Genomic DNA, 20,249 nt, shown 5'->3' with positions numbered 1-20,249 from the left:
ACCATCACCTTCACTGCCACCGACAGAGACGTCCTGCTCCTCAGCTATGGCTGCAGAGCTCTGCAAAGCAGGTGGCAGATCTCAGTGACCACCTCCCTTCTGAATCGCAGCCTCTGAACACACTGCTCCTCAGACATGTTCAGGTATGAAAACTGCTGGCGGTATGCCCTGGGTGGGTAAGACCTCCTGTGCCAAGGCCTGTGGGCCCTTCTCCATCTGGCCATGACTGGCACTCTCTCACGGCGTCTCTGATCCCTTTGAATGCACTGCAGAAACCCAAATTTTCCACCCATTACAGCCCCCATTATATGTGATGACTCAAGGCTATGGCACTGAAAGTGAAATCCAAGTGCATAGCTCTGGCCTGAAGCCAGAAGTACCTGTGCGAGTGCTGATTCAAAGCAGAAAGCTCTCTGCCTTTGTCTCTCTCCAAATATCTCTCTCTCACACAGAAGGATTGGCACAAAATGGCTGCCACTTATAATGCAGGGGGAGTCCCCTTTAAATAGCACCCCGTGCGCCCCGCAGTGATTGGGAACGGTTCCCCTCAACCAATCGCTGGGGTCGCCAGGCGCAAAGAAGGGCAGTGCCACTGAAGTTCCTGTTCGGGGCACACAAAGGGCGTTGCACCATGAAATAATGTCAGGCTCTGCGTGCGCAGCTGAGCGGGTCTAACGGTTTTGCGCCACTGCTAATTCTTGACTGAAGTTCACGAGAGGCGCAGATCATGCTGCGCCCGGGCGCTAGCCACCTCGCGCCCCGCTTCTCGGCCTCTTAAGGCACTAGCGGCTGGCGCTAACAACTGAATTTCTAGGCATTATGTCACACTTATCCACATTTAACAGCATCTAACATTTCTATCCCCAGTGCTCCAAGCTATTTCCTGAAGGTGCTGACAGCCCTCCTCGCTGTTTAACAAACTCTTTCCTTTTGTGTTGTAAGTACATTTCGAGATTATTCCTAATATTTCCAAACTTACATCACCTAAATACACAAAGCACAAAACTGGTTTCTTGTGGTACACTTCGAACCTATCACCACCCTTTCTCACTCTAACTAACATTAATTGAAACTAAAGTTTTGGTGCTTGTTAATCAACCGCCATTATATCCACACTGCTACATCTTCTCTGAACCAAAAGTTCTGATTTTGCTCGGGCCTCGTTACAGGACAATTAACTATAAAAAGAAGCGAAACATTTTGTTCTTGTACAAAGCCTTGGTCAGGCATTAGTTAGAAAAATGTGCGCAATTTTGGATCCCTCACATGATGGGCGAACTTGAGGATAGAATATTTGGAGAGCAGGGCCAAACGACTGATACTCTGTTTGACGCATCCTAGTTAACACAATAGGCTCAAAGTGATTGGTCTGTAAACTTTGGAGAAGCGTAGGCATGGTCGTGAATTGGTTATGATTTATAAGATGATGATGGGATTAAATTTCGTTTTTCTGGACAAAATGATTCAACTTGGTTAGAGTGGACCAGGAGTCACAATCTCTAGTTGTATTCTGCCAGATCTAGACACGATTTCAGGATATACTTATTTTGTCAAAGACTAGTGGACCTGCGGAACAGACTGTTGGCCTTTGCGGTAGATGTTGAGTCACTGAATTCCATTAAGCGAGGGCTAGATGTGCTGTGGGCTGGTGAGGAGGTCACCTCGTACAACGGAATGAACCTGGTAACGTTAATCCTGGCCAGTGTAATCTCATGGACAAATTTTTGTCCCATAAAGGGGTGCGAGAGGAATTTTCCCGATTTTTAAAACACTCATGATCCTGGGTTTTAATCTGTTTTGTCGCCTCTTCCGTAGATCACGTGGTTTCAGTTGGGGAGACGCTTTTATATATTAGGATGCACGAGGCATGAGGGGATATATATTCATGTTTGCTGATGATACAAAGCTGGGTGTGAATGTAAGTTGTGAGGCGGATGCAAAGAGGCTTAAAGGGGACATAGACAGGCTAAATGAATGGGAAAGAAAATGGCAAATGGAATATAATATGGTGAAATGTGAAGTAACCACTTTGGAGCAAAAACAGAAAAGATGAGTATTTTTAAATTGGTGAGAGATTGGAAGATGTTGGCGTTCAGAGGGACCTGTGTGTCCTTTTACACGAATCCCTGAAAGTTAACATGCAGGTACAGCAAGCAATTAGGAAAGCAAATGCTATTTTGCCCTTTTTACAAGGGGATTTGTGTATAAGAGTAAAGACGTCTTACTGCAATTATTTAGGCCCCTAGTGAGACCACACCTGGAGTATTTTGTACAGTTTTGGCATCCTTACCTAATGAAGCATATACTTGCTAAAAAGGTAGAGGAACGAAGGTTTACCAGACTGGTTCTTGTGACAGGGGTGTGGGGGTGAGGGGTGGTTGCCCTATCAGGACAGATGGAATCTACTAGGTCTATATACTCTGGACTTTAGAAGAAGGAGAGGGGAGCTCATAGAAAAATACAAAATTTTACAGGGCTTGGCAGGGAACTGCAGAGAATATTGGCCTAGTCGATGAAGGGAGGATGTTTCTCCTGGCTAGGGAGTCCAGAACTAAGGGTCACAGTCTCAGAATAAGGGGTCGGCCATTTAGAACTGAGATGAGGAGAAATTTCTTCTCTCAGAGGGTGGTGAATCTTTGGAATTCTCTACCCCAGAGGGCTGTGGTGACTCGTCGTTGAGTATATGCACGACAGGGATCGATAGATTTTTGAATATTAAGGGAACCATTGGATATGTGGCAGTTCAGGAAAGTGGAGATGAGGTAGAAGATCAGCCATGATCTCATTGAATGGAGGAGCAGGCTCGAGGACCGAATGGCCGAATCCTGCTCGTTTTTCTTATGCTCTTATATTATTATGTATGCATCACAATGGTACGGGACAGGCTGGATGGACCAATAGGTCGCTTCCTGGCCGCCAGTTCTCGTATATTCCTAACACACCTCTTGTGGAAAACCTTACCAAACACCTGACAATAATTCATACTATGTCTTTACTTCATCCCCTTCATCTATGCAATAGGTTACTTTTTGAAAGACACTGTACAGGTTATCAAACCTGACTTGACTTTCTTAAATCCTTGCATAAGAATATTTGACTCCTCCGAGCCTGCTCCATCATTCAATAAGATCATGGAGGATCTTGTGCCCAAAGTCACCTCCCTGCCCACTCCCCATAACCCTTCATTCACCTATCTTGCAAAAGTCTGTCTATCTCCACCTTAAATGTATTTAATGGCCCAGCCCCCATGGCTCTCTGGGGCAGAGAATTCCATGGATTTAAGACCCTCTGAGAGAAGAAATTCCTCCTCATCTCAGTTCTAAAAGGGCGACCCTTTATTCTGAAACGATGCGCTCGAGTTCTAGATTTCCCCTCTAGGGGAAACATTCTCTCTACATCTACCTTGTCGAGGCTGCTCAGTTCTCATATGATTCAAAAGGATCACCTCTCATTGTTCTAAATTCCAATGAGTATAGGCCCATCCTGCTCAACCTTTCTTCATAAGTCAACCCCCTCATCTCTCGAATCAACCATTTGAATCGTCTCTGAACTTGTTCGAATGCAAATATATTCTTCCTTAAATAAGGAAACCAAAACTGCACGCAGTACTCAATGTGTTTCTCACCAATACCCTGTACAGTTGTAGCAGGAATTCGCTGCTTTTATACTCCAACCCCCTTGAAATAAAGGCCAGAATTCCATTTGCCTTTTTGATAATTTGCTGTACCTGCATGCTAACTTTTGGTGTTTAATGCACAAGGAACCCCAGGTCCCTCTGAACTGTAGCATTTTTTAATCTCTATCCATTTAAAAAACAGATTCCTTTGTTATTTTTCCTGCCAAAGTGGATAACCTCGCAATTTCTACATTATACTCCATCTGCCAAATGTTTTCCCACTCACTTAGCCTGTCTATATCCCTTTGCAGATTATTTGTGCCCTCGTCACAACTTACTTACCCACCCATCTTTGTAACATCCGCATAATTGGACAAATTACACTCGCAGACAGCCCTTATATTAATCTGTCCATTTCTAAATGCTCACTAATTTTATCTCGGGTTCTTGATTTGAAGCATTTGCCCAACAACTGACATTACACAAACTGGTCTGCACTCGGTTTACAGATTGGCGCAAAGTTCAGATCAAACCCCAGCGACCCAACTTCGAAAATGGGCTCAAACTGAGTCATCAGATCAAAATTGCCAATTATCAGAAAACCTTGCAGAGTCTCAAAAGAAACCAAACTGACTCAAATCCACAGAAATGAACAAAAAATAATAACCTTCCCTCCCTTTGCTGTTCTTCTGCGGGGCAACTCTCCCAAAGATAGAGTGAACAACCTTAACTCAAACTGCAAACCTCCAACAGATGTGCAGCTGCTGAAACCATTGGCTGTGGCTGGGTTGCTATTGACAATGTGCAGAAACTGCTGCAAAGCACAGGCCTGACCCAGATAATTTCATGCGGATGGGCGTGTCCCACTGTCTTAGATTCACTTTGTCACTCACCACCTGAACCCTGATGGGTTATTGATTGGTCGAAAGTAGCGAGTGGAGGTGAGAACAGGAAGCAAGAAAATTAACATTTACTCGTTCTCACAGGCAGACAATTATTTGATAAAAACGTCCCTGTATACCATCCAACACTCGGGCACAGACAGCATCTTTCCCCAACTAAATGGAATAAGAATTAAGAACATAAGAAATAGGAGCAGGAGTAGGCCATTCGGCCCTTCGAGCCTGCTCCGCCATTCAATGCGATCATGGCTGATCTTCTGCCTCAACTCCATTCTTCGGCCCTATCGCCATATCCCGTGATGCCCTTACCAGTCAGAAATCTATCGACTTCTGTTTTGAATATATCCACTGCCTGAGCCTCCACAGCCCTGTGGGGTAGAGAATTCAAAAGATTTACCATCCTCTGTATGAAGAATTTTCTTCTCATCTCTGTCCTGAATGTCCTACCCGTTATCTTGAGGCTGTGGCCCCTGGTTCTGGACTCCCCAGCCAAGGGAAGCATTCTCGCAGCATCCACCCTATCAAGCCCTGTAATAATTTTGTATGCTTCAATGAGATCCCCTCTCATTCTTCTGAATTCAAGAGAATACAGGCCTAGTTTACTCAATCTCTTCTCGTACGACAGCCCCGCCATCCCAGGAATCAGAGAATGGAGCAGCACAAATGGAGTCCATTCGGATCCCAGCAAATATCTGTCACATTCTGTTTTGAAAACTAATTAACAAAACTAATGTGCAAGTAGTGCGTTAGTGCCAGAGTGCTGACGCCTTGAACTCCGCCATTATCTACCTACAGCGTACTGGACCAATCGAGAGGTGCATTGGCCGTGCGTTGTATCTGTTAAAAAGGGAGAGGTCGTTTATTTTGCGTTCTCGGTAACTAAGAGTCAGCAATTGGCAAGTGATTGCATACATACCGTTGAGTTAGAAGATTGAAGTCTAGATTCCCACACCAGTGCAAAATCTAGGCTATCACTTCCATTTGCCTTTTTGATTACTTGTTGAACCTGCGTGCTAACTTGTTGTGTTTCATGCACAGGAACACACAAGACCCTCTCAACTGCAGCATTATGCAATCTCCCTCCATTTAAATAATAATTATCTTTTTGATTTGTCCTTCCAAAGTGGATAACCATCGCACTTTCCCTCATTATACTCCATCTGCCAAATGTTTGCCTACTAACATAGCCTATCTATATCCCTTTGCAGATTCTTTGAGTCCTCAGCACAGCTTGCTTTCCCACCCTGCTTTTATCACCCGCAATCTTGGCTACTTTACAATCGGTTGGTGGTTGGACTCTGGAACTCACTGCCTGAAAGGGTGGTAGAGGCAGAAACGCTCATCACATTTTAAAAGTACTTGGATATGCACTTGAAGTGCTGTAACGTACAAGGCTACGGACCAAGAGCTGCAAATTGGGATTAGGCTAGATAGCTCTTTTTCGGCCGCACAGAAGCGACGAGCCGAATGGCCTCCTACCATGCCGTAAATTTACATGATTGTATGATTCTACATATCTAAAGAGGATTGGAAGATTGTGACCAGCAACGCAGCAATTGCTTCCTTACTTCACTCAGCAACCTAGGATGGATCCCATCCAGACCCGGTGACATATACATTTTAACTGCAGCCAGCCTTTCTATTACATTCTCTTGATCTATAATAGCTCATCCAGTATCCCAACAAATTTCGTGTTTAGCATAACTTTGGCAAAGTCCTCTTGCTATTAAACACTGATGCATAGTACTCATTTAGTAACTCAGCAATGCCTTCTGCCTCCACCAATAGATCAACATTTTTGCCCAATTGTCTCCACCGCTCATATGACATAACTTTGTTTCTGTTATTATGCAGATAGGAGGCGTTTGGATTCCCTTTTATGTTACCTGCCAATCTATTCTCGTACTGTCTCTTTCCCTCTATTATTTCCTTTTTCATTTCTCTTTGCTTTTTATATTCAGCTGGAATCTCGCTTACATTATCAAATCAATATCAAATCAAATCAAATCAACTTTTATTGTCTTTGTTAGTGCACAAGTGCAGTACAACGAAATGTAGGCTTGCGGCTCCCGAGGGTGTACATTTGGATTAAGACATTTAAACATTCAACATACATTTGGCTTGTAGTATATTAACATAAATATGACCATAATAAAGTGCATTGGCAGATGTGCAGGCTAGCTATCAAGCTAGCATCTGTCATACGCTCTGTTTTATGCTTCATCCTATTCTAATTCCTTCGTCTTCCAGTGAACACTTGCCGTTTCCGCCTTGTGCGAATGTACCTAGACTGTACACGAACCATCTCCTCTTTAAAGGCCGCCCATTGATCCATTATATTTCTGCCTGCCAGTCTTTGACTCCAGTTTACCTGGGACAGATCCCTCCTCAATTCGCTGAAAATAGCCCTCCTTCAGTTAATTTTTTTTTAAATTCTGTATTGCTCATTGTCCTTCTCAATAGCTAATCTAAACATTATGATACAATGGTGAATATTTCAGAGATGCTCCCGCACTGTGATATTCTCCACTTGACCAACTTGAACTACCGAAGTGGAAAGCAGTGACAGCTTGCTGGACAGCCCATATCTCTAACATACATTGAGATAATCGACCATCTGAAGTCAGGCTGCGAGAAACCAACTTCCAGCAACTGCCCGGGCAGAGAAAATGCTAACAAAGTGAAAGGCTTGCATTTATATAGCGCCTTTCACAATCACCGGACATGCCACAGCGCTTTACATCCAATAAATGCTTTTTTTATGGGTAGTCACTATTGTAATTTAGGAATGACTGCAGCCAATGTGCAAACAGCAAACTCTCACAAATAATAATCATAATGATCTGATAATCTGTTTTCAGTGATGTTGATTGATGGATAAATATTAACCAGGACACGGTGATATCTCTCCTACTCTTGTTCGAAATAATGCGTAGGCATATATAATGTCCACTTGGGAGGGATGGCGGGGCCTCGGGCTAACGTATCCACTTAATATTGTTTCCACTTGCGGGGAAGATCATAACTGGAGGCCATCAGTATAAGACAGTCATAAAGAAATCAAATAGGGAATTCAGAAAAAAAATACTTTACCCAAAGTGTCGTGAGAATGTGGAACTCGCTACCACCGTGAGTAGTTGAGGCAAATAGCATAGATGTTTTTAAGGGGTGGCTAGACAAGCACATGAGGGAGAAGGGAACAGAGATTGTGCTGACAGACTTCGATGAGGAACGATGGGAGGAGTTTCGAGCAGAGTATAAATGCCGTCATGGATTGGTTGGGCCGAATAGCCTGTTTCTGTGCCGTATATTCTATGTAGCCTATGTATCATAGAAACATAGAAGATAGGAGCAGGAATAGGCCATTCGGCCCCTCGAGCCTGCTCTGCCATTCAATGAGATGATGGCTGATAATCCAAATTCAGTACACTGCCCCTGCCTTCTCCTGATATTCCTTGATCCCTTTAGCCTTAACAAATGTATCTAACTCCTTCTTGAATATATTTAATGAATTGGGCTCCACTGCCTTCTGTGCTAGAGAATTCCACAGGCTCACCACTCTATGGGTGAATAAATTCCTCCTCATCTCTGTCCTAAATTGCTAACCCCTTATGCTTAGATTGTGCCCCCTGGTTCTGGACTCCCCAAACATCGAGAACATCCTTCCTGCATCTAGTCTGTCCTTTTAGAATTTTATAACATTCAATGCGATCCCCTCTCATTCTTCTAAACTCCAGCGAGTATAAGCCCAATCGAGCCAATCTCTCCTCATAGGTCATCCCTGCCATCCCAGGTATCAGTCTTGTGGCGTCTGTGCCTTTAAGAGCAATTATGGTGTATGTGCCTTTAAGAGCCCCAGGTGTGCGTAATGCCGGTAATTGCCACTTGGGCTATATAAGCCTGTGTATTGTGTATATCCTTTAGAAACCCCCCACAGACTTGCTTAGTAAATACCTATGAACCAACTCCTGTCTTCAGTGTCTTTATCTACACACTGACACTACAGTGGCGATGAAGTGGAAACGGAATTACCTGCAATTTGGCAGCACCTCAAGGACATCGATTCCTCCAGCGTCCAGAAGACTTAAGGAAGTAAGAGAAACTGTGGTTTCACCAGCTGGCCAAGCTGGTGACAAGAACTGCGCTAATCCTTCCTGGGCGTCAGGCTGGAGCTCCAGTGGCGGGCTCTACAGCTGAGACAGGCAGCGAAATCGGAGGCAAGCAATAACGGACTGGGAGGGTGCACTCGAGAGACGGCCGGCGCGGCAAGCAGGTCAGCGTTTAGACCTCCGTCGGGAACGAGTCTCCAACAGTAAATAAATGGAAACCACAGTAAAACATCGTTTTTATCGGTAGCAGCGGCGGGAAAGTGCGGGAAGCGCCATATCGTTGCTACAGAGAAAAGAAAAGCGTGGGAAGCGCCATATCTTTTCTGAAATGCCTAAATCTGGTAATATTGAGGCTTTTGATGGCGAAATAGAAGATTGGACCACATACGTGGAAAGAGTAGAGGTTTATTGCACTGCAAATGGAATAACAGATGAAAAAAAGCTTCAGTACTTCTGAACTTAATGGGCGCGAAGACATACGGGCTGTTACGAAATTTATTCACTCCAGCCAAACCAAAGGACAAGACTTTTAAAGAAATTGTTGATACCCTGCAGGAGCATTTAAACCGAACAGCGCTGCTGATAGCGGAACGATTCAAGTTCTTCAAGAGAAATCAACACAAGAATGAAAGTAACGCTGATTACCTAACCGAATTAAGAAAGCTATCAAAGTACTGCCAATTCAGAGCAGGACTATCGGATTATCTTCGAGACAAATTTGTTTGCGGTCTCTTAAGTGAAGGAACACAAGAAAGACTGCTTTCTGAAAAAGATTTAACATTGGACAAAGCTTTCAGTATGGCTGTATCATATGAAGCAGCAGCAAAAGGAGCTGCAGAGATACAACAAGAGACACAGGACTTCGGCACCCATAAAATGACACAGGAGTTCGGAAGATGTTATCGCTGCGGCAGATCCACCCATAACCAGAGGGACTGCTGGTTCAAGGGCAAAGCATGCAGGCAATGTGGTAAGATTGGACACATTGCACGGGTATGCCAATCTGGACAAAATAAATCCACTGACAGAAAACAAAAAATCAATAAAGAAAAGTACAGGAAGGTACAAATGATGGCGGCCAGTAGCTCCGAAGACCAGAATAGCGATAGCGACTCCAGAAACAAGAGACTAAGCTGTCTCAAATTACATAATGTGCTTGCCAAAGAGGATTACCAAACCATTTCGGTTACCCTCACAATAGCAGGGTCCCCAGTTAAAATGGAGCTAGATACAGGATCAGCTCTAACCGTAATAAATCGACGAGATTACGAGAGGCTTTTTTCGCATATACCTCTAAAAGACACATCCTTTATCTTAAAAACATATATGGGGCAGAAAGTCTACCCCAAAGGAAAAATAAGGGTGCCTGTGGTATACAACGGCAAAGAAATACAAAAGTTGTATTTATACATTCTACAAGATGGTGGTCCACATTGTTGGGACGTGAATGGATAAGGAAAATACGTTTAGACTGGCACTCCATTCAGGCACTGACGGTGACCAGTAAGGAAAAAAACAATGATGACATCATACCTGAACGATTAAAAGACATCTTGGCCAACGCCAAAGAAGTGTTTCAAGAGAAACTGGGAACCTTGAAAGGCATCACTGCCTCAATAAAAGTGGAAGATAGAGCAATTCCAAAATTTTTTAAGGCAAGACCGGTGCCATACGCAATACGTCCGGCAGTCGAGGCAGAGCTGAAGAATTTAGAAAAGGCAGGCATATTATCCAAAATCGATTGGAGCGAATGGGCAACACCCATCGTTCCAGTCATGAAAAAAACATTGAAAAATAACACTGAGGAACAGGAAAAAATTCGCATCTGTGGGGACTTTAAGGTGACTGTAAACCCGGTCCTTCACACGGTACAGTATCCTCTTCCGAGGATAGAAGATATTTTCACCTCACTATCCAGAGGGAAACGTTTCACCAAAATTGACTTGGCACAGGCATATCTACAGATGGAGGTTGAGGAGACCTCTAAAAAGTATCTCACAATAAACACGCACAAAGGCCTGTACCAGTACAATCGACTGGTTTTTGGAATAGCATCAGCTCCAGCTATCTGGCAAAGAGCTATGGAGCAATCCTGCAAGGGATTCCGGGGACTCAATGCTACCTAGAAGACATCCTTATAACAGGAGAAAACGACAACGAGCACCTTGCCAATTTGGAGCAGGCGCTCACTAGGCTGAAAGAACGGTGCCTCCGAGCAAATCGCCCCAAGTGCGAATTTTTCCAAAATCAGATATCATATTGTGGCCACATAATTAATAAGGAAGTGTTGCATAAGTCACCTGAAAAAATTGAAGCAGTTATAAAAGCCTCAGCACCTGAAAATGTTTCACAATTAAGGCCATTCCTGGGATTAATAAATTACTATCATAAATTTTTACCGAACTTATCAACTATTCTACACCCTCTTAATGATCTTCTACAGACAGGAGTGATTTGGAAATGGAACAAAGACTGTAAACGTAAAGACTTAATCACATCCGAGAAAATTTTGGCTCATTACAACCCTTCACTACCAATCAGACTGGCATGCGATGCATCCCCTTACGGCATAGGAGCGGTATTGTCCCATAGATTCCCTGATGGCTCCGAACGGCCGATAGCTTTTGCGTCATGCTCATTGAACTCAGCTGAGCGTAACTATGCCCAGGTAGACAGGGAAGCACTCAGCCTGGTATGGGGAGTGAAGAAATTCAACCATTACCTACACGGACAAAAATTTACCTTGCTGACTGACCATCAACCCTTCATCTCCATATTCAACCCTAAAAAAGCTGTCCCCATTATGACGGCACAAAGACTACAGAGGTGGTCCCTTTATCTAGGAGCACACCAATACAACATTGAATACAAAGGGTCAAAACAGCATGGGAATGCTGACGGTTTATCACGCCTAACATTGACAACGATAGAAGAGGCACCTACAGTAGACCCAGTAGAGATATTCCACTCTACCATAGTGGAATGTCTACCGGTGACAAATTCTGCCATTGAAAGGGAGACAAGAAATGACCCTACTCTCTCACGGGTCTACGATTTAACAGTGAAGGGATGGCCAGCACATGGCGAACCACTGTTGCCAGCATTCTCGCAAAGAAGAGAACAGCTGTCAGTGTGCCGAGGAACCTTGATGTGTGGATCCAGAGTGGTGATTCCGCCCAAACTCCAGGATAAAGTGCTAAAGGAGCTTCACGAGGGGCATCTGGGTAGAGTGAAAATGAAGAACCTAGCTAGGGCGTTTGTATGGTGGCCAGGTATCGATGGAGACATCGAAGAGATGACCAAGAGCTGCCTAGGATGCCAGAAGATCCAAAATGCTCTGCCACAGGCCCCTCTACATCCATGGGAGTGGCCCTCACCTCCCCGGCAAAGGGTGCACATCGACTTTGCTGGTCCACTTATGAACTCAATGTTCTTAATCGCAGTTGATGCACACTCCAAGTGGCCGGAGGTAATAAAGATGTCCTCCACCACCACGGAAAAAACCATCACAGTATTAAGGACCATATTTGCCAGGAATGGGCTGCCGGAGCAGATATGTTCTGATAATGGACCGCAATTTGTGTCCGAAGAATTCAGAAAGTTCTTAAAGAACAATGGGGTAAAGCACTACACGTCCGCCCCATACCATCCCGCCACCAATGGATTGGCTGACGGGTTTGTCCAGACCTTCAAGAAGGCCATAAAGGCCATGGGTAATGAAGACATAAAACTTCAGCACAAGGTGGATAACTTCTTATTTGCATATAGGAATGCAACGCATATGGTTACTAACCAAACTCCCGCCATGATGTTCTACAATAGAAACCTAAGATGCCGGCTGGATTTGGTCAAGCCCAACATCCGAAGGGACGTGGAGAACCGGCAGTTTCAGGGCATGAATGAAAGGCCAACTAGGGTCTTCCAGATAGGCCAACCGGTTTTGGCCCGGGACTACCGTAGCGAGAAATGGCAGCCTGGAACTATCTGCACACGATTAGGACCACTGATGTATACCGTGGACATCGGAGACAGCATAATAAGGCGCCATGCTGACCAAATCATCAAGTCATCCGAAAAGGGACAACCTACACCACCACTCTATACGTCTAACGATGAAGTAGAGATACCCATATCTACGTCCAATCCGGTGATACTGGAGCCCGATGAACCCGACACTGGCCTTCAAGCCAAATCAGCCTTGCCAGAAGAACCTACTACACCACCAGAAACTACTACACCCCCGAGGCGTTATCCGGACCGAGTCAGGAAGCCTCCTGAGAGACTAACTTATAATTAATACAGCAATGTATATTATTTTGCATATAACATGTAATTAATAATTACTTAAAATATGATGTACTAGTTAGCTAGAACGGGAGGAATTGTGGTGTATGTGCCTTTAAGAGCAATTATGGTGTATGTGCCTTTAAGAGCCCCAGGTGTGCGTAATGCCGGTAATTGCCACTTGGGCTATATAAGCCTGTGTATTGTGTATATCCTTTAGAAACCCCCCCCAGACTTGCTTAGTAAATACCTATGAACCAACTCCTGTCTTCAGTGTCTTTATCTACACACTGACACTACAAGTCTGGTGAATCTTTGCTGCACTCCCTCCATGGCAAGAGCATCCTTCCTCAGATAAGTCGACCAAACCTGCACACAATACTCAAGGTGTGGTTTCACCAAGGCCCTGTACAACTGCAGCAAGACATCCTTGTTCCTGTACTCAAACTCTGTCGCTACGAAGGCCAACATTCCATTTGCCTTCTTAACCGCCTGCTGCACCTGCATGCTTAACTTCAGCGACTGGTGCACAAGGACACCCAGGTCTCGTTGCACTTCCCCTTCTCCCAATCTATTGCCGTTCAGATAATAATCTGCCTTCCTGATTTTGCCACCAAAGTGGATAAACTCGCATTTATCCACATTATACAGCATCTGCCATGCTTCTGCCCAATCACCCAACGTGCCCAAATCGTACTGGACTTTCTCAGCATCCTCCTCACAGCACACACGCCCACCCAGCTTTGTGTCATCTGCAAACTTGGAGATATTACATCTAGTTCCCTCGTATAGATCATTTATATATATTGGGATTAGCTGGGGGCCCAGGACCAATCCCTGCAGTACAACCACTAGTCACTGCCTGCCACTTGGAAGAAGAGCCATTTATTCCAACTCTTTGCTTCCTGTCTGCCCACCAACTCTTTATCCAAGTCAATACCTTGCCCCCAATCACTTGTGCCTTAACTTTAGACGCTAAACCCTTGTGCAGAAACTTATCGAAAGCCTTCTGAAAGTCCAAATACACCACATCCACTTGTTCTCCCTTATCTATTCTACCAGTTACAGCCTCAAAAAATTCCAGTAGATTAGTCAAGCACCTTTGCCTTCTTAACCGCCTGCTGCACCTTTTGTAAATCCATTTTGCCTTTGTCCAATCCTGTCACTGTTTTCGAAGTGCTCTGCTATTACATCTTTTATAATGGACTCTAGCATTTTCCCCACGACCGAAGTCAGGCTTACCAGTCTAAAATTCCCCGTTTTCTCTCTAACACCTTTTTGAACAGTAAGGTAAAATTAGCTACCCTCCAATCCATGGGAACTGTTCCAGAGTCTATCGAATTTTGGAAGATGACCAGCAATGCCTCTACTATTTCTGGGGCCACTTCCTTAAGAAGCCTAGGATGTAGATTATCAGGCCCTGGGGATTTATCGGCCTTCAATCGCATCAATTTCCCTAACACCTTTTCCCTACAACTACTGATTTCTTTCAGGTCCTCCCTCTAATTAGACGCTATATTCTCCGACAACTCTGGGAGGTTATTTGTGTCCTCCTTTGTGAAGACAGAAACAAAGTATGTATTTAATTGGTATGCTATTTCTTTGTTCCACATTATAAATTCCCCTGATTATGACTGCAAGGGTCCTACGCTTTATTCACCAAAGTTTTTCTCTTCACATACCTATAAAAGTTTTTACAGTCAGTTTTTATGTTCCCTGCAAGCTTACACTCATATCCTATTTCCCCCCTCTTAATTAATCCCTTTCTCTTCATTTACTGAATTCTAAACTGCTCCCAATCCTCAGGCTTACTGCTTTTTCTAGCCATTTTATATGTCCTCTCCTTGGATCTTTTGCTATCCCTAATTTCCCTTGTTAACCACGGTTGAATAACCTTTTTTTATGCCAAAGTGGGATGAACAAATTCTGAAGTTCATCCATGCGATCTTTGAATGCTTGCCATTGCCTATCCACCGTCAACAATTTGAGTAACATTCCCCAATCAATCCTACCCAACTCCTGCCTCATACCATCATAGTTTCCTTTGTTTAAATTCAGGACCCTAGTCTCTGAGTCAATTACTTCGCTCTCCATCTTAATGAAGAATTCTATAATATTATGATCACTCCGAACCAAGGGTCCTCGCACAACAAGATTGCTAATTAATCCTTTCTCATTACATAATACCCAGTCTAAGATGGCCTGATCTCCAGTTGGTTCCTCGACATACTGGTCCAGCAAACGATCCCGTATACACTCCAGGAATTCCTCCTCCACAGTATTATTACTAATTTGGTTAGCCCAATCTACATGTAGATTAAAGCCACCCATGATGACTGCTGTGCCCTTATTGCACACGTCTCTAATTTCCCATTTAATGCCATCCCCAACCTCTGCATTACTGTTTGGTGGTCTATATACCACACCCACTAACGTGTTCTGCCCTGAAGGACGGCACCACCGACAATACAGCACTCCACTGGCGTGTCAGTCAAGATTTGTGTGCTCAAGTCTCTGAAGTGGGACTTGAACTGATAACCTTCTGATTCAAAGGCGAGGGAGAAACCAGCTGAGCGGCAGCTGACACTAAAGTGGGAAAGAAGGGAATTCAACGCCCTGATCTCCTTCTTCCATCCAGGCCCGAAAGGTAAATAAATTAATCGTCTCGAACTACATTTCTGTAAAGTGTTTGTATAAATCTGTGCAAATTTCCATTCTGCATTGACACTGACAAAGATAATTGCACCGTCAGTCTGAGTAGGAACAGACGCCAGACATCACAGTTCTGTTCTAGGTCATTAGTGGGAAGGAGACAAAACCAGTTATATGCAATCTCCATAAGTTCCCCTGCTCCCTATGTCTTGCCGAATCGTTAACCCGTGTATTGAGAATGTGTTTGCGTTTATATACACATATTTAATAACTCATAATTTCGCTATACCATAAGTTCAGTCAACACGGACCACGAGTTCTGTTGTTCGATGACTAATATCACAATTCAGCCAATTTGCTCGGGTATGTTAATGTCATGTTTATTCTACTGGACGACTGACTTGGAGTCTTCGAGAATTAATCCAGAGACAGTGAGCTGAAATCCCACCAGCGAGCTTGAGAATTTGAATTTGGTTTCCGAAAAGTTCTGGAAATATAACACTGGCCTCAGTAAAACTAATCATGAAGCTGTGGGTTGTTGTAAAAACACAACTGGTTCACTGATGTCCTTTAGAGAAGGAAATCTACATTCCTATCCCGGTCTGGGCCTCTGTGTGACCCCAGTGGCTGAGTCTTAACGGCCCCTCTGAAGAGGACTGGCGAGCCTGTTAGCTGTATCCAGGACAACTAGGGATTGGCATTAAATGCCATAGAAACATAGATACAAAGAAGATAGGAGCAGAAGTAGGCCATACGGACCCTCGAGCCTGTTCCACCATTCAATGAGATCATGGCTGATCATCAAACTCAGTACCCTGTCCCTGCCTTCTCCCCATATCCCTTGATCCGTTTAGCCTTAAGAAATATATCTAACTCCGTCTTGAGTATACTTAATGAATTGGCCTCAACTGCTTTCTGTGGTAGAGAATTCCACAGGTTCACCACTCTCTGGGTGAAGAAATTCCTCCTCATGCCTGTCCTAAATGGCATACCCCTTATCTTTAGACAGTGACACCTGGTTCTGGGCTCCCCCGCCATCGGGCACATCCTTCCTGCATCTAGTCTGTCTCATCCTGTTAGCATTTTATAAGTATCAATGAGATCCCCTCTCATTCTTCTAAACTCCAGCGAGTATAAGCCCAATCGACCCAATCTCTCCTCATACGTCAGTCCTGCCATCCCAGGTATCAGTCTGGTGAATCTTCGCTGCACTCCCTCCATGGCAAGAACATCATTATAGGACCAAGTAATATTTAGACACACATAACAGGTCAGCATTCCCGCATTCTATCCTCCAAATATCAGCTGTTCTTCACGGAACTGAACTGACGAAAATAGCTACAGAGAAGATAGAACGTTTGGACTGTTGCTTTGAGAAGCTAGTGAGAGAACAGGGCCAAACTCCAGCCCCGGCTAACTGGTTATATCAGACTTACCCTGCAGTGTTACACAATGGTCCCGTCAGAAAGGCCGGCGAGCTCTGAAGGAGGACACAGAGTCCCGATCGATGACCGATATTCACGGGTAATTTACGCCGACTTCATATTGTCCATGTGATTCATTTTACCAAACATGGCTTTTGTTGCAATCAATGGGGCAATTTAAACCCTGGGCGATGGTGTGAAATGGGCGATGGGGCGAGCCCCCGTTACATGCCCGGCAGATGTTCCTTTCCAATGAGATCCATTGAAGGGAAAATCTGGCGAGGGCTGAAAATGGCCCATTCGATACCGCCCGTTTTAAACCATCGGTCTAAGGTAAAAATGCCCCAACGTTAATAGAATTGAGACAAATTTACCTGCGTAAATATTATGGTATGTTATCGGGTGGATGGATATCTTCAGTCCGAACTTGTCAGTTGAGGTCCTGTATTCAAACACAATCCAACCATTATATACAATATCACACAATCACATGAAATGTGTGTGCAGGAAAAGACCAGATGCTCCGTCAAGCTTTCCCCACACCACGCTGGCTGGAGCATCATCGCCTGTCCCCACCTCCCACCCTGACAGCCATGTAATCTCCTGGTAGAGGCACAACACCAGCGTAAAAAAGAAAAGGCCAATAAGGAAAACATAAGCTGGAAAACCGCTCTGCGTCCCCCTCCGTCGATCAGTAGCAGTCCAGGAGATCAGATGGAAAAGTCCCATGTGAATTGATGAGAATTTCCTGCACTAATAATTATGGATTGGAATTCCGAGCTGTGGCTGTAAACTTCACAACTGCTTATAGAATCATAGAATTGTACAGCACAGAAGGAGGCCATTCGAACCATCGAATCTGCTCCAGAGACTGGATGTATGGATCAGATGTAGATACACTGAACGTAGTTAGCAGGTTTCAAACCTGTTATTTTCGCTTAAATTTTGTTTTGCTGTAATTTGCTCGTTTCGACGTTAAACACAGACAGAGACCGTTAGGCTGGCTCACCTGTTTTTTGCAACTTCTATGCATTGTATTTCTCTATCTGGTTATTGCCGCAATGTGCATTGTAACGACATAAGTAAATTACAATCCCTGCTTCAGGTCATTGATGTACTTAAGTTTCGTTTTAGTTGAAGGATCCGTGTAAACTCATATATTTATAATATATATTTGGTCAGTGCTTTATTGCTATAAATATAGAGAACGGGATGAAAATTAAGTGGGAAGATTTGTGCTCTGCTGGATTGCAAGAATTGCCTAGTTGTGCTTGGAAATTTATTATGCATTGTAATTATAACGAAATTAACGATAAAAAGATGCTTGCGATTTCAGGTTGAATTTAAGGTAGAACAAAGCTCTTCATCGCCACAGGAAAAATACCGTCATTGATTTTGCCCAAATCCATTGCCCCAAATAAATTTGACGACTGGGTAGAAAGTTTCCTTCAGACGTTTAGTATCTTTTCGTTTTTTTTACTGAATTATTAAAATCCACAACATGTGATTCGTGAAAACAAAGCAGTCCTGAAGTTTCAAAGAAAAGAACCTTATGAACATGACGTGAAAGTGTCAAATTGATCTGTTCAATCGAAATAAATTGAAGCAGTGGAATATAGTTATAGATTCGGTGCCAGGATGGCTAACATGTCACAAATTTCCATTGCCAGATTATAATGTTATAAAGAGTGTTGTTTAGTCACTATTAAGTGAAATGTTGGCATTCTAATGTCTGAGGAAGTACCTTCTTATTCACTAAGGTTCGATTGCCCAGTCCTTATTTGGAACATGGCAACTTCACTGGGCATAGAAGAAAGCGTCATCAGTCCCAATATTAATCCGCAATCCGATACTAGGGAAGCCCTGGTGAGACGGGGAGGCTCCCAGACTCATTCACCAACCAGAAGAGTAAACAGTTCAGGAATTCAGACGGGAAAAGTAAAAACTCTGGGTGTAAGATGAAAGCATTTATTTTATTGATTTATTCCTTCTCAAATAGATCACAATTTCAAGATGCAATGTTTTACTTTCAACATACCTTGAGTAAAATGGGTTCAATCCGCAAATGTAGGAAAATCATTAATTAGCTGAAGGAGGTTAGTTCCCATCACTACTCGTAGCGAAATTTTAAACAACTTCTGTGTGATCACATGTAGAACTTCGCTGCAACTACCAACCTGGAGATATGTGCCTGAGTATGTTTATGAACTATTCTTTTTAAAATTAGTGCTGGGGAAATAGGCCTCGCTAACAAGGTCAGCATTTATTTCCCAGACCATTTCCCCTTGAGAAAATCATGGTTCACCTTCTTGTTGAACAGATGCAATCCATGTGGTGAAGGTGCTCCCAAAGTGCTGTCAGCCAAGGATCTCAAGAGTTTTGACCCAGCGACAATGAAGGAACGGCAGATATCTGCCCATGTCAAGGTGGTGTGTGACTTGGAATGGAGTTGATGGTGTAACCATGTGCCTGCTGCCGTTGTCCTTTTGGGTTCTGGAGTTCATGGGTTTGGGCGGAGTTGTTGAAGAAGCCTTGGCGAGTTGCTGCAATACAGCATGGTACACACTGCAGCCACGGTGGTGGATAGAGTGAATGCTTAATGTGGTGGACCACAGGCGTATGTGTGCTGCAGAATTTCCTCCATGGTTATTGTCGTAAAAAAGGGTTGTTAGTCCAGTGATAATACCTCAGCTCATGATTCTTGCACGAGTGTGTTTTTTTATAAAATCAAGCTCTATTACATTGAACAATAACAGTATTAAGCTCTTTATAACTGTTCTACAGTGTTATAGTAAATGACAAGATGACATCCACATTCGTTAACTCTATTTCTCTCAACACGGATGCTGCCTGACCTGCTGAGTGTTTCCAGCATTTCCGTTGTTATTGTAATTAATGCAACATGATTCCCTGGGTCGGAGTGATCACTATCCGCTCTAGGCTGCCTGCATGTCTGCGGGCTTCCAACTGGCCCAGTGAGTGCTCCCACCCCAAGAGTACCACCCAGCTTGTGTTTCCCAGGCTACTAGCTCCTTCCCTCCAGGCCTACTGCGTGCGTGCGTGGCTCCTGACCAAATCAAGAGCCCTTGGGGGCAACCGGGTTCTATTTTTTAAATATTCTTTGTGGGATGTGTGCGTTGCTGGCAAGGCCAGCATTTAATGCCCATCCCTAATTGCCCTTGAGAAGGTGGTCATGAGCTACCTTCTTCAACCGCTGCCATTCCTGTGGTGCAGGTACTCCCACAGTGCTGTTTGGGAGGGA

The sequence above is a fragment of the Somniosus microcephalus genome, unplaced genomic scaffold (assembly GCF_052327205.1).
Source record: "Somniosus microcephalus isolate GS21.2 unplaced genomic scaffold, FLI_Smic_1.0 scaffold151, whole genome shotgun sequence".
Lineage (NCBI taxonomy): Eukaryota > Metazoa > Chordata > Chondrichthyes > Squaliformes > Somniosidae > Somniosus > Somniosus microcephalus.
The sequence above is the reverse complement of the archived record's forward strand: the minus strand, read 5'-3'. Positions refer to the sequence as shown.